At 41.6% G+C, this 11602-nt stretch overlaps 1 long non-coding RNA gene across 1 annotated transcript in view; it reads right to left on the bottom strand.

Moving 5' to 3' along the window:
* Positions 1 to 10664, bottom strand: part of LOC146184934 (uncharacterized) — a 179879-nt gene extending 169215 nt beyond the window's left edge. The window contains exons 1-3 of the long non-coding RNA XR_014707953.1: positions 10602 to 10664; positions 8358 to 8441; positions 393 to 490 (exon numbers count right to left, since the gene is read on the bottom strand). This is a non-coding gene — a long non-coding RNA (uncharacterized LOC146184934). The remainder of the gene's footprint in view (positions 1 to 392; positions 491 to 8357; positions 8442 to 10601) is intronic.
* Positions 10665 to 11602: the final 938 nt, after the last annotated feature.

The raw sequence follows: 11602 nt of genomic DNA on the forward strand, positions 1-11602 counted from the left end.
GGCAGCATTTACTTGCCATATACTTAGTTACATAATTTTGCAATAACGTGAGGTGCTTTGTTTGCAAGCTTGAAAAGAAATAAACTTCTTTTCTCTTTTGTGAGTGCATGCTATGCTTTAGATCTTATTTACCATAGGACTCTAGGTTCCACACTGTTGCTGATGTGACACTGTTTCACCATTCCTGACTGGACAAAAATTCATAATGCAAAGCCTGTCTGGAAGAAACAAGAATGAAATTACTGAGCCTATTATCCAAACTTTTGCGAGTGATGCAGTCGGTACATCCAAGTGTGGTCCCCCACGTGCACATATCGGACCTTTTTTGGTTCTGTTTGGTGCCATTTCAGACGATATAAAAAGCTGCTGGAGTAGAAGCTTCCTATGCTTACCAATGGGCTGCCGTGAAGCCGATGGAGGCCATTTTGCAGTGGGCAAAAAGCTGGTAGCACAAGCCCCTTGGTACCGCAGTCGATGCAGCCTTCCAGCACTTTTTGAGTTCATGTTGCATAAAACCGCAAAGAAAACAAATATTAAGTGAAAGCTTACACAACTCATAGTAGTGCAGTCAGACTTCATTGGAACGAACTTCTAGTGACGTAAGGAAAAAGTTTCGTTAAAGTGAAAGTTCGCTGTAAATAAGTGCGTGGAAACTTGCTTCCATTATACTCCAAAAAACATCCGGTGTTCAGATAATATATTGATCCACTTATTGTCACTGCGCTCATTTACAAGCAAAGAATACAGCATTTTTGGAGCATTTTTTAACTTGGGACTGCAGTGGTCTTGAACTCAGTCACTCCATGGAGGCTCCCATGAACCCTGTCTACCACAACAATCTGCTGGGCAGGAAAGGCCTTCATTTTCTACAACAGATTATTTCTTCAGCAGATCATGGTTAACGAGCGTGCATGCATACTTTTATTGGAGAGAAAAGGCCTAGTAGGGCTGAAGCTCTGGCTATTGCTGGCTATGAGCATGGAGCTAGTTAAGCATGCAAGCCAGCTGTGGATTCACCTGGCTACAAGCTTGTTTAGATAGCCAATTCAGTTTTAGGCTAATTGACGGGCACTTTTCGTCATGAGACATAAAAACGTGGTTAGTAACGTAAATATGCAAGAAAAAGTGAGGGTTGTGCTTGTTGAAGTGCTCAGTATGACGGAGACACCGGATAATGTCGCAAAAAAATATTCATAGAACTGAAATGAGTAGTAACTGAATTTCATTAAAATGAAGACCGTTTGTATAGTGTTCATTGGATCTTCGGTAAGGGCATATATGTTCGTACAATTGAATACTTCATTTAAATTACCTTCAGTCATGAGGTATTCTACTGTAGTAGCAGCAGTAGTAACATGTGGTAGTAATTGTCGGCACCGCGTGTCTGAAATAATCAGGCTCTTCGAGAAAAATCGTAGCACGGTAATTTATAGTTCTAGTGGCTGATTACTGATTAGTGTGTGATAGGCGATGAGTAGGTAATGAAATCATCCTAATTATTTAACTGTTAAACAGAAGGCTATAATTAGTCAAAATGCTCAGAGTGAAAAGCCGATGCTTGATGATGCCAGTTGAATAAATGTACAGTAATTGATGAATTAATGAATTAAGAAAATAGAAAAAGGGCTTCAAAGGAGACAAACTAGTCAGAATAGAAAGCCAATGCTTGCTGATAGTAATTAAGAAAATGAGGAGTGTGTAATTGATCAATTAATTGAAAAAGGAGGTTCGAAGGTATCAAATGCTCATAGTAAAAAGTCAATTTGATGACATTCAGAAAATTTACAGTGTGTAATTGGTGGCTTGGTTTGTGGGATTTAACATCCCAAATCGGCTCGGGCTTTGAGAGCTACAGTAGTGGACGGCTGCAGAAATTTCGGCCACCTGGGGCTCTTTAATGTGCATTGACGTCACACAACACACAGACGCCTTGCTTTTTGCCTCCATCAAAAAGCGGCCACCGCATCCGGGATTTGATCCCGCATCCTTGGGCATAAAATTCGAGTGTCCTAACCACTGCACCATCGCGGCGGTGATTGTGTGAAATTGATCAGTAGAAATTATTGAAAAACGAAACATTGAAACAAGGAAAGTGCAAAGGTGTCAAAATGCTCATAATGAAAAGCCAATGCTTTATTATGCTAAAAAAATTCAGAGTGTGTAATCAATCAATTAATCAATATAGAATTTTAAAAATATTTAATTTTCATTTAAGGAATGAAAAATTATAAGGAAGGGGTTTAGAGATGTCAACCTGCTCAGAATGGAAAGCCAAAGCTTGCAGCATAAAAATTCTGAAAAAGATATAATTTCAAAAGCGAAAAACGATTGTCCGTGTCCGTGATACACTATCGCGTCATAGCCTTAACGGCAAAGACATAAGTGTCCCCCTGATTTTCAACATTTATTTGAAGTGTTGGGGGGCAAATGGTACATTTCATGATGGTCTTTTCACTGTTCATGTTTCGCTATAGTTGCATTTGCTAGCTTGTCATTTTACGGGTTTCCGAAGATAATCAACCCTTTCACTAATTTTGATTATTTAAAATTATTTTAGTTAATTACTTGCTTAGTTGCACACTCTAAACTTTCTTAATGAGCATCATCAAGCATAGGCTTTTCAATGTGAGCATTTTGGCACACTCCAATCCCATTTTTCAATTTTTCATCTCTTTAATTCATCAAATAATCAATTAAACTGATTTAATTCACTCTTCATCACCTATTACATGCCTATCAATTACTAGAATCACTCATTATGGTATTGCAGCGCTTTCAGACAAGGACAAAGGACTAGGGACACACACAGCTGCGCTGATTCAGCGCAGTTGTGTGTGTCCCTAGTCCTTTGTCCTTGTCTGAAAGCGCTGCGATACCATAATGTTTGATAACCACCAACAACTAGCCCAGCAGTATACCCTACACTAGAATCACTAATTACCATGATATGATTTTTCTATGCAGCCCCCAATTATTTCCAACATGCAGTGCCTTCTGCTAATACAGTTAAATCTCATTACAAGAGAAACTCGGTTATAAGAGACATTTGAAAATGGTTTGGTTGGTTTTCCTATGTCTGCCTTGTTAATAACATTGCATACAAGAGACATAGTTACAAGAGACACTTGGTTACTAAGGGCAACTTTTTCAGGTCCCTGGAGTAAATTCTTCACTATTTAGAAGAAACACAACCCTGGTGTGCTCATGCAATGCAGCTGAAGCATACCAACTTGTACATGATGCACTTCAGATTCCCTTAGCTAAATTCTGTTCCATATCAGCATCCTTTTTGTTGTATATGTCAGGAACTGAGAAGGGGTGCTTCCCCATGAATGGAAAGTCAAAACGACCCCCTTGTTTCAGCCACTGGCATCACAATACTGTCACCTACGAAGCAAATGAAAATGATGAGTGCCATCCAGCATTTTTAACTCCTCACTGTTAAAATTTGATCACACGATGAAAGCTCAGAATCCTGATGTCTTTCTCTTTGTGGACAATGCTTCTTGCAGCACCAAAGTTCTCGTGCTCAAATCCACCAAAGTTATTTTTTCCCTCCAAACTCCACACCCTACCTTCAACGAATAGACAAAGGCATTATGCACTCTGTCAAGTTGCTGTACAAAATAAGGTTGGTAGAACACCTGTTGCTCAATAGGCAGCAAGACTCTGCAATAGTAATTGATGCGAAGTTTGCTGTTCAGGTTATTTCAGGTGTCTAGAATGGCCTGAGAAGTGAAGCTGTGAAAAACTGTTTCAGACAAGCAGGTTATAAATGTGGTGACATGATGTAAGAGGGCCCATATATGGATACTATGGAAAGCTTCCTTGAATACGAAGCTTGGGCGAGCATCCAAGAGACTGCTGAGGTACAAGAATCTTTTGAGGAATTCATATCTGCAGATGAGGATCTGGTGTGCTCCCGAAAAGCTTACAAACTGTGCAATTCATGTGCAAGTAAATGGCACATGTGCCATACAGGACGACTACGAGGACATTTCAGAGGAAATGTGTCAGCATCTGAGGGTGACGATCATGAAGAGTGCTTCAAAGGTATTAGAGCGACAGGAAGGCTTGCAAAGTGAAGTGCTTTACCTCCAGAATTTGGCAAGGAATACACTCTGCACTCACAAAAATACATAAGTAAAACCTCGTTACAAGAGACACTCAAGGGACTCGAAAAAGATGTCTCTTGTAAGCAAGGTCTCTTTTCTCTTGTAACCAAAATTCTAAAAGCGCTGTGTTGATCAGTTTACTGCACATCAGCATATAGAATGTGTTTACACGCATTAACAGGAAATTGTTCAGGAAAGCTTAAAGAAGGTATTCATGCAAGTATGTATTTTTGTGAGTGCACAGTGTATTCCTTCCTAATTCTGAAGCTAAAGCACTTTGCATTACAAGCCTTCCTACTGCTCTAATACCTTTGAAGCACTCTTACATGCTTGTCAACCTCAGATGCCGACACTTTTCCCCTGAAATGTCCTTGTAGTCATCCTCTATGGCACATGTGCCATTTACTTGCGCTAGAATTGCAGTCTGTAAGCTCTTCGGGAGCACACAAGATCCACATCTGCGGATACGAATTCCTCAAAAGATTCTGGTACCTCAGCAGTCTCTTGGATGCTCGCCCACGCTTCTTCAAGGAAGCTTTCCACAGTATCCATATATGAGCCCTCTTACATCATGTCACCACAGTTAAACCCGCTTGTCTAAAACTGTTTTCCACAGCTTCACTTCTCAGGCCATTCCAGACACCTGAAATCACCAGAACAGCAAACTTCGCATCAACTGCTATTTTACAGTCTTGCTGCCTGTCGAGCAACAGATGTTCTACCAACCTTGTTTTGTACAGAAACTTGACTGAGTGCATAATGCCTTTGTCTGTTGGTTGAAGGTAGGATGTGGAGGTTGGAGGGAAAAAATAACTTCGGTGAATTTGAGCACGAGAACTTTGGTGCTGCAAGAAGCATTGTCTGCAAAGAGAAAGACATCAGGATTCTGAGCTTTCATCTTGTGATCAAATTTCAACAGCGAGGGGTTAAAAATGCTGGATGTCATTCATGCATTTTGATTTGTTTCGTAGGTGACAGTAATGCAATGCCAGTGGCTGAAACAACGGGGTCATTTTGACTTCCTAATCATGGGGAAGCACTCCTTCTCAGTTACTAACATATACAACAAAAAGGATGCTGATATGAAACAGAATTTAGCCAGGGGAATCTGACCTGCATCATGTACGAGTTGGCATGCTTCAGCTGCATTGCATGAGCACACCTGGGTTGTGTCTCTTCTAAATAGTGAAGATTTCACTCCAGGGACCTGCAAAAGTTTTCCTTAGTAACCGAGTGTCTCTTGTAACCATGTCTCTTGTATGCAATGTTGTTAACATGGCAGACATAGGAAAACCAACCAAGCCATTTTCAAATGTCTCTTATAACCGAGTGTCTCTTGTAACGAGATTTAACGTAGTACGAATAACTTCTTTAAGCTTTCCTGAACAATTTCCTGTAATGCGTGTGAATGCTTTCTATGCTGATGTGCAGTAAACTGATCAACATAGTGCTTTTATAATTTTCGGTTACAAGAGGCCTTGCTTACAAGAGACATCTTTTTCGGGTCCGTTGAGTGTCTCTTGTAGCGAGGTTTTACCACTACTAATACGCTGATGGCTTGCTGGCCAAACGAACTGTGCAAGCTGTTGCTTAAAACGGACACCACATCAATTTCAACTTCCAACAGCAGCTTTTTCATCCTCACCGCTGATGCAACAAACATTGTTGCATGATAATACACACCATGCTTGTTGCATCAGCATTTGAAAATTATCACGGCACTGTGCGCGAAACGGCTTGTGGCATCCTAGCGTGCAGCGGCCCGGCGCTTTTCCTGCCATTTACCCTCTCCACTCCAGCAGTATATTTATTTCCTCCTAGGTCACCATGCGCTAATTGGACAACTACTGTTGTGAGATTTATTGTTATGCAAGAAACTGCATAAATGTGGGTTGCACTGCACTGTTTTGTTTTTTATGAGTGAGCCTGATGTATTTCATTGATCAATGGTGTGAGGTCAATCCTGGGTGTTTACATAAGGTCCAGAAATGTGTAGACAGAACTCTGAGTAAAACATACACTAGTCACTTTATGCTGACAAGACAATTTACAGAGTGAAATCAACACTTCTCAATTAACACTAAGGGCAATCACGTCTAATTTTTGTCTGTGGTAAAAGTCAGTTTTTCCAGATCTTTTAATGAGATTTTATTAATGCTCATTTGGCAGCAAAATACCTATTCATTGTTTAGAAATTTGAATTTGAAAATTTTTACCTGCTACTTTATTCAAACTTGGGGCAGTGGCAATGTAGAGAGGAATGTGGACGCAGCACTTGGCGCCGTGATATGGATAGCGGTGTAGCGGCAGAGACCCTCAAGCAGAACTGACACAATTACAGCTTGTTTATGAAGATCGTTTATAGTGGCGGTGCCACGATTCCATTTTTATACCTTTTCTAGCTTTAAGGGAGAATGCGGAGCTAAAGGGTCAGCTTGCGAACTATTGGCAATTTTGATAAAATTTTCAGGGATGGCTTATCTTCTTATTAGAATAAATTCCACATTTCATCACCTTAGTACAAAAAGAAAAAAGTTGCAGCTTTCATAATGAGTAATTAAGTGTGTCAACTTAGGAAAGCTATTTCAAAAATCGTGAAGATGTACTAACCGTTTGAGCTTAGATAACTTCTAGGTAGTTCATTGTGCAGGATAAGGCAAGTTGCGGGTTCTTTATGACATTCTTGTAAAACTCTCAGCACTGTAAAATCAATTTTCATTTTTTCTATTGTCATTGCATGCCAGATATGTGATCATTTTTTTTATGTTATAATTTGTTCTCCAGAAAGTACTTCATCTCGTTCCCAACAAAATTTTAGTTAAGAAACCACCTTGAAAGCATCCCTTGGTTGTAGAGTTTGGAAATGATAGTTTTCCTAATGGTTGTGCTCTTGCAAAAAGTGCAAACTGAGAAAAATGAGTTCAGAGATTTCAGAACGCGTGCTATTCAAGTTTAGAGCCTAAGTTAATGTATCAAACTGGTCTGGTGCATACGCTGGGCTGCCCTTTTCAACATGACACTGCTCTGTGGTGATTGCTTCGAGTAGCCTTTTTTTTTTTTTTTTTAAGCTTTACAGCTGTGCAGCGCCCTTGTCTGCGCTCATGAAAAACTTTCGTTGGTTGCTTGCTGGGCGTGCCTCTTCATCTAGGCTCCATATTCTATCTCCAGCATGTCGAGCACTTTGGTTAGCCAGACTTCCAATGATGGGGAACAGTGTTCAGGGTTACGTGATACGTTTTAGTAAAAAAAAAAGATTCTATTTCGGTTTGCCAGCCAATCTGCTGTTGCTACTGCCCAAAATTTGCCTTTTCTTTGTTTTTCCTTTTTGTTCTCTACTGTACTCTCGATAGCAGGCCCTTTTTGGCTGGAGAGCACGCAAAAAGGGCATACTAACTTGAGGATACATTCTGCGTCCAGGTTCTTGCCTGCTATGCGGCTGCGTCTTGCAATCAGCATTCATAGGCGCTTTCGGTGGTAAGTGCACCCTATCTCGCAATAAAATTAATTTTAATTTTTCCACAGCACAGATGACAGCCGAACTTAGAAGTTCTTTAATTCGTGCATAATCCAAAACATCAAAAGTTTAAAAACACGTTTCCTTGGTGAAAGTTACGCTTTTAGCCCCGCGTCCCCACTTAACAGCTTTACCTTCTATGGCAGCAACCTTTTATTATTTTGCTGCTGTGATGAATCAATACAGGCAAAGCTCAGTTTGCCCCTCTGGCTCTAAAAAAATTCAATTCCCACTGAGACATCAAATTTCCAAGACCTGCTGCAAAGGCCAAGTAGCTGCAGAGGTCTGCTACTGGCAACAAGGTCGCAGGCTTGATTCCCAGTCCCTGTGATTGCATTACAGTGGAAGGGAAATGGACTCATGCCAATATTTTGGTGTGCGCTGGAGTCCAGTGTGGTCATGAGTAACCAGCATGATGCAGTGAAAGCAGCCTTTCTTCTTTTTACTGTAACACAATGTCAGTTGGGTAGAGCATCATGTTGCTACACTGAAAGCATGCTCCTTTTGCTGTTATCATCATTGATGACAGCTATAAATGTCCTTGAATACTAACAAGTAGCCTTGCGAGCAGTCCACTGTACAGCAATACTAACAGAAGCAGCTTAAAGTAAGGTTATTGCTGAGCAGTCCTTAAATACAAATAGTGATATTGCATCCTTTTTCTAACCGATATTTAAACATGTCTCTCTTTTACTTCAATTTCATTAATAACTCCTTGAGAAGCTTACGCTGGGCTATGCAGTGTCACCATATATAATGGGTTCACAGGAAGGGAAAGGCGCAGTATCTGTCGCACTTGTTTCTGTGGACACCTGTAAGAGAAGGGAGGAAGGTGGGAGTGAAAGTGGAAAGAGAGAATCAGTGCAGTTTATTGTAACTGGATACTTGACTGCTATCGACATAAGTAATTGTTGTAGTGACCAGAATCTTATTTGAACGTTGACATGATAGTAATGGGCAATGACAGCTGCTTCACACTCGGGCAGTAAACACTTTGATGACAGGTTTATTACTGGGGCACACTGTCATGTTTCCGGATATGGCTTAAACCTTATAATACATGCAATAAAGGGACAGAAAGTCGGTAGATTTGCTCAGGCGCATATAGACCAACACCGATCTGTGACGTAAGCACGATGCGGTGGCGCTTCTATCGCCAGCGTGGTCCGACTGGGGGTGAAAAATAGGCTTAGCGCCCATAGGAATACATGGAAGCGAAATATTCCAAAGCAGTTTTCTAAATTCACGGGTCATCTGTGATGTCGTTATTCGGTACAGAGCAACCATGAACATCCTAGAACAGATCGCGAAAGTATCAAAACTCATTAACGAGGCGAAGTATTTTTAAAACACCGCGAAACGTATGCGGGTGCGAATTGGGAGGGCGACCCATAGAAACACATGTAAACACAACTTACCGCAACATTTTGCTCGGTTCAGCAGCGTTGAACCCTTCTCATTTTTTGGTGAACGTCTTGTACGACACCCCGACGTCACGTTGCATGACACACTACATTCTCTTGCAAGTACTGCAAGTCTGACGACTTGCGGACCGCTCACAGCACGATAAACTGACCGCGCACAGTTGCAGACGGCAATGCGCCACCGGCGCTGTCGCTAGCAGACGCTCCGGAGCTGGAGGCGGCAGCGGTGGGTATCGCCAGATACGCTGTCGTCTGCTGCAATGCGCGAATCTCGTTCGGTTCATATTGTCGTATGGCGTTTGACAACTGCTTTTTAAATGTAATTCTGTCTAGCACGTATCACTGGAGCGACAGTATTATCAAGCTTATTTACCCTAGGCGGCAGCATATCAGACTGTAAGCAAAACTGCGCGATTCGCTACACCCAGCTTGCCTTTTGGCGGTGTCTGGATTCATAACACAGGTTATTCGGGGAGTTTTAAAAGTGGACTGCCTCCGTAATGACGCACCCTACTTTATCACACACTTCTTCAAAGCGCTGGTCAACGTTTAACGACCGGCCACCACTTCCGATGCTCTGTGAAATGAGAAAAATGTTCCGGTAAGTTGCGTTTACATGTATTTCTACGGGTCGCCCTCCAAACTGGAACCCCCATACGTTTCGCGGTATTTTAAAAATACTTCGCCTCGGTAATGAGATTTCATACTTTTGTAATCTGTTCTAGGATGTTCATAGTTGCTTTGTACTGAATAACGACATCACAGGTGCCCTGTGAAATGAGAAAACTGCTTAGAAATATTTCGGTTCTATGTATTCCTATGGGCGCTAACCCTATTTTTCACCCCCAGTCGGCTGCGACGCCACGAGCGCCCCCTTTGTTTGTAAACACGGTGTTGGTCTATAGGAGCCTGATCAGTGAAGCTGTTTACAGTCAAAGTGCTATGTGAGGCAATAAGCAGGGCTCCATATGCAGACTGGTTGAAGAAAACAAAAGGAAAAGCAATCGGTGATGATAAGCTTTTGTGTAGTGATACCTCACGGTGATAATTCTCATGGCTAGCAAATAAGTACACAAATTAAAAGGAGAAAGAAACATATAATCATGAAACAAAACTAGGGCGACACTTAAGCTTTTCCGTATGAGTAGACATGATAATGCGGCTTAAGTGCCAAAAGGAAAATGCATGTATGCAAACGAGGAACTGCAAAGGGAGCTGGTAAATATGAGCCAGTTACGCTGTTCCATCATGCACTTAAATCCGGAGCTTAAGCGTCCACCCTATAACAATCTATATATACACCTTCACGTGAAATGTATGCAAAAAATATTCACTGGCTGAACAAATTTCAGAAGCTGGCAGTGAACACAGCTATCAACAAAATTGAGAGCATTATTTTTTTTTTTTACGTTTAAGAGGAAGCACGTTTACTTTTCGAAGATAGACGAGGTCCTTGAGAATGAAATGCTACCACCAAAAATTTGACACCCAGGATATATCGTGTTGCTGCATGTAAGAAAAATGATAGGCATGCATAGTTGAGCCCACAGTGTATGATGTTGAGATATTCTGCAGGTTAAAAAAGTGGTTCCATGTGGACAATTTCTAGAAAAATGCATGAAAACAAGCAGTCAGTGATGGTTAGAGGATTACTAGAGGATATATAGAGAAAATGGAGTGATCACAGTTGTGATGCATCAATTTTAAATTAACAGCTAGGCAACAGCCAGCTCCATTTAATAAAGATTAGTCACTCACTCATTTATCATCTTGCCAATAAGCGAACAGGATACCCACTGGGGGACGTTCTGTGACAGGTGCTGTGTATAATTAGAAGCAGGTCACATGATGGCACACGCAGGCTGCTTGCCAGTGCATGCTTGTGCACGTGGAGAGAGGGGGAAAAGTTGAGGACACTTAAACGCTGCCTTTTAAGGTATGATGCATCAGTATTAATAGCTCCCCTTGCAGACCATCATTCGCATACATGCATTTTACTACTCAATCAGTATGATCCTTTAATTTGTGACCCCACTCATACTCATTAGAACACAGTTGTAAGCTTCCATATGTGCAGGACCACGCTATATAAATCCAAGCCATACAAATATGCCTGAGTGGTCTACTGGTAGCGGGCTTTCAAGCGTTCCGGGTTCGTTTGCCACCTCTCAAGAGCTACCACAGCTGCCATGCCCTGAAAACTAGACCACATCATGTATGTGGTCTCGTGACATCGCACAACCCGCCGACCTGCTCACACAGACTTTTACAACGCTGACAACAGACTTTTTGCAGAACAGGGCCGTTAATGCTATTACGTTAGAAAGACGATAAGTGCCTATTTCATTTGGCTACTTTGATAACTGATTATGATTTTTCCCCTTTCCTAGTGCGGAGTAGCTGGCGCCAGAGTCCTTTTACCACCGGCTGACCTCTCTGCCTTTTCTTTTATTAAATACCTTTCTCTCTCTCTGTAAGCCAGTGGTTCTCAGCCATGCATGTGTCGGAGACGTAGCCCTTGTGGACCAGTGGAAGTAATGGGGGACCCG

Source organism: Amblyomma maculatum, chromosome 6 (assembly GCF_055883805.1).
Source record: "Amblyomma maculatum isolate TAMU_Amacu chromosome 6, ASM5588380v1, whole genome shotgun sequence".
NCBI lineage: Eukaryota > Metazoa > Arthropoda > Arachnida > Ixodida > Ixodidae > Amblyomma > Amblyomma maculatum.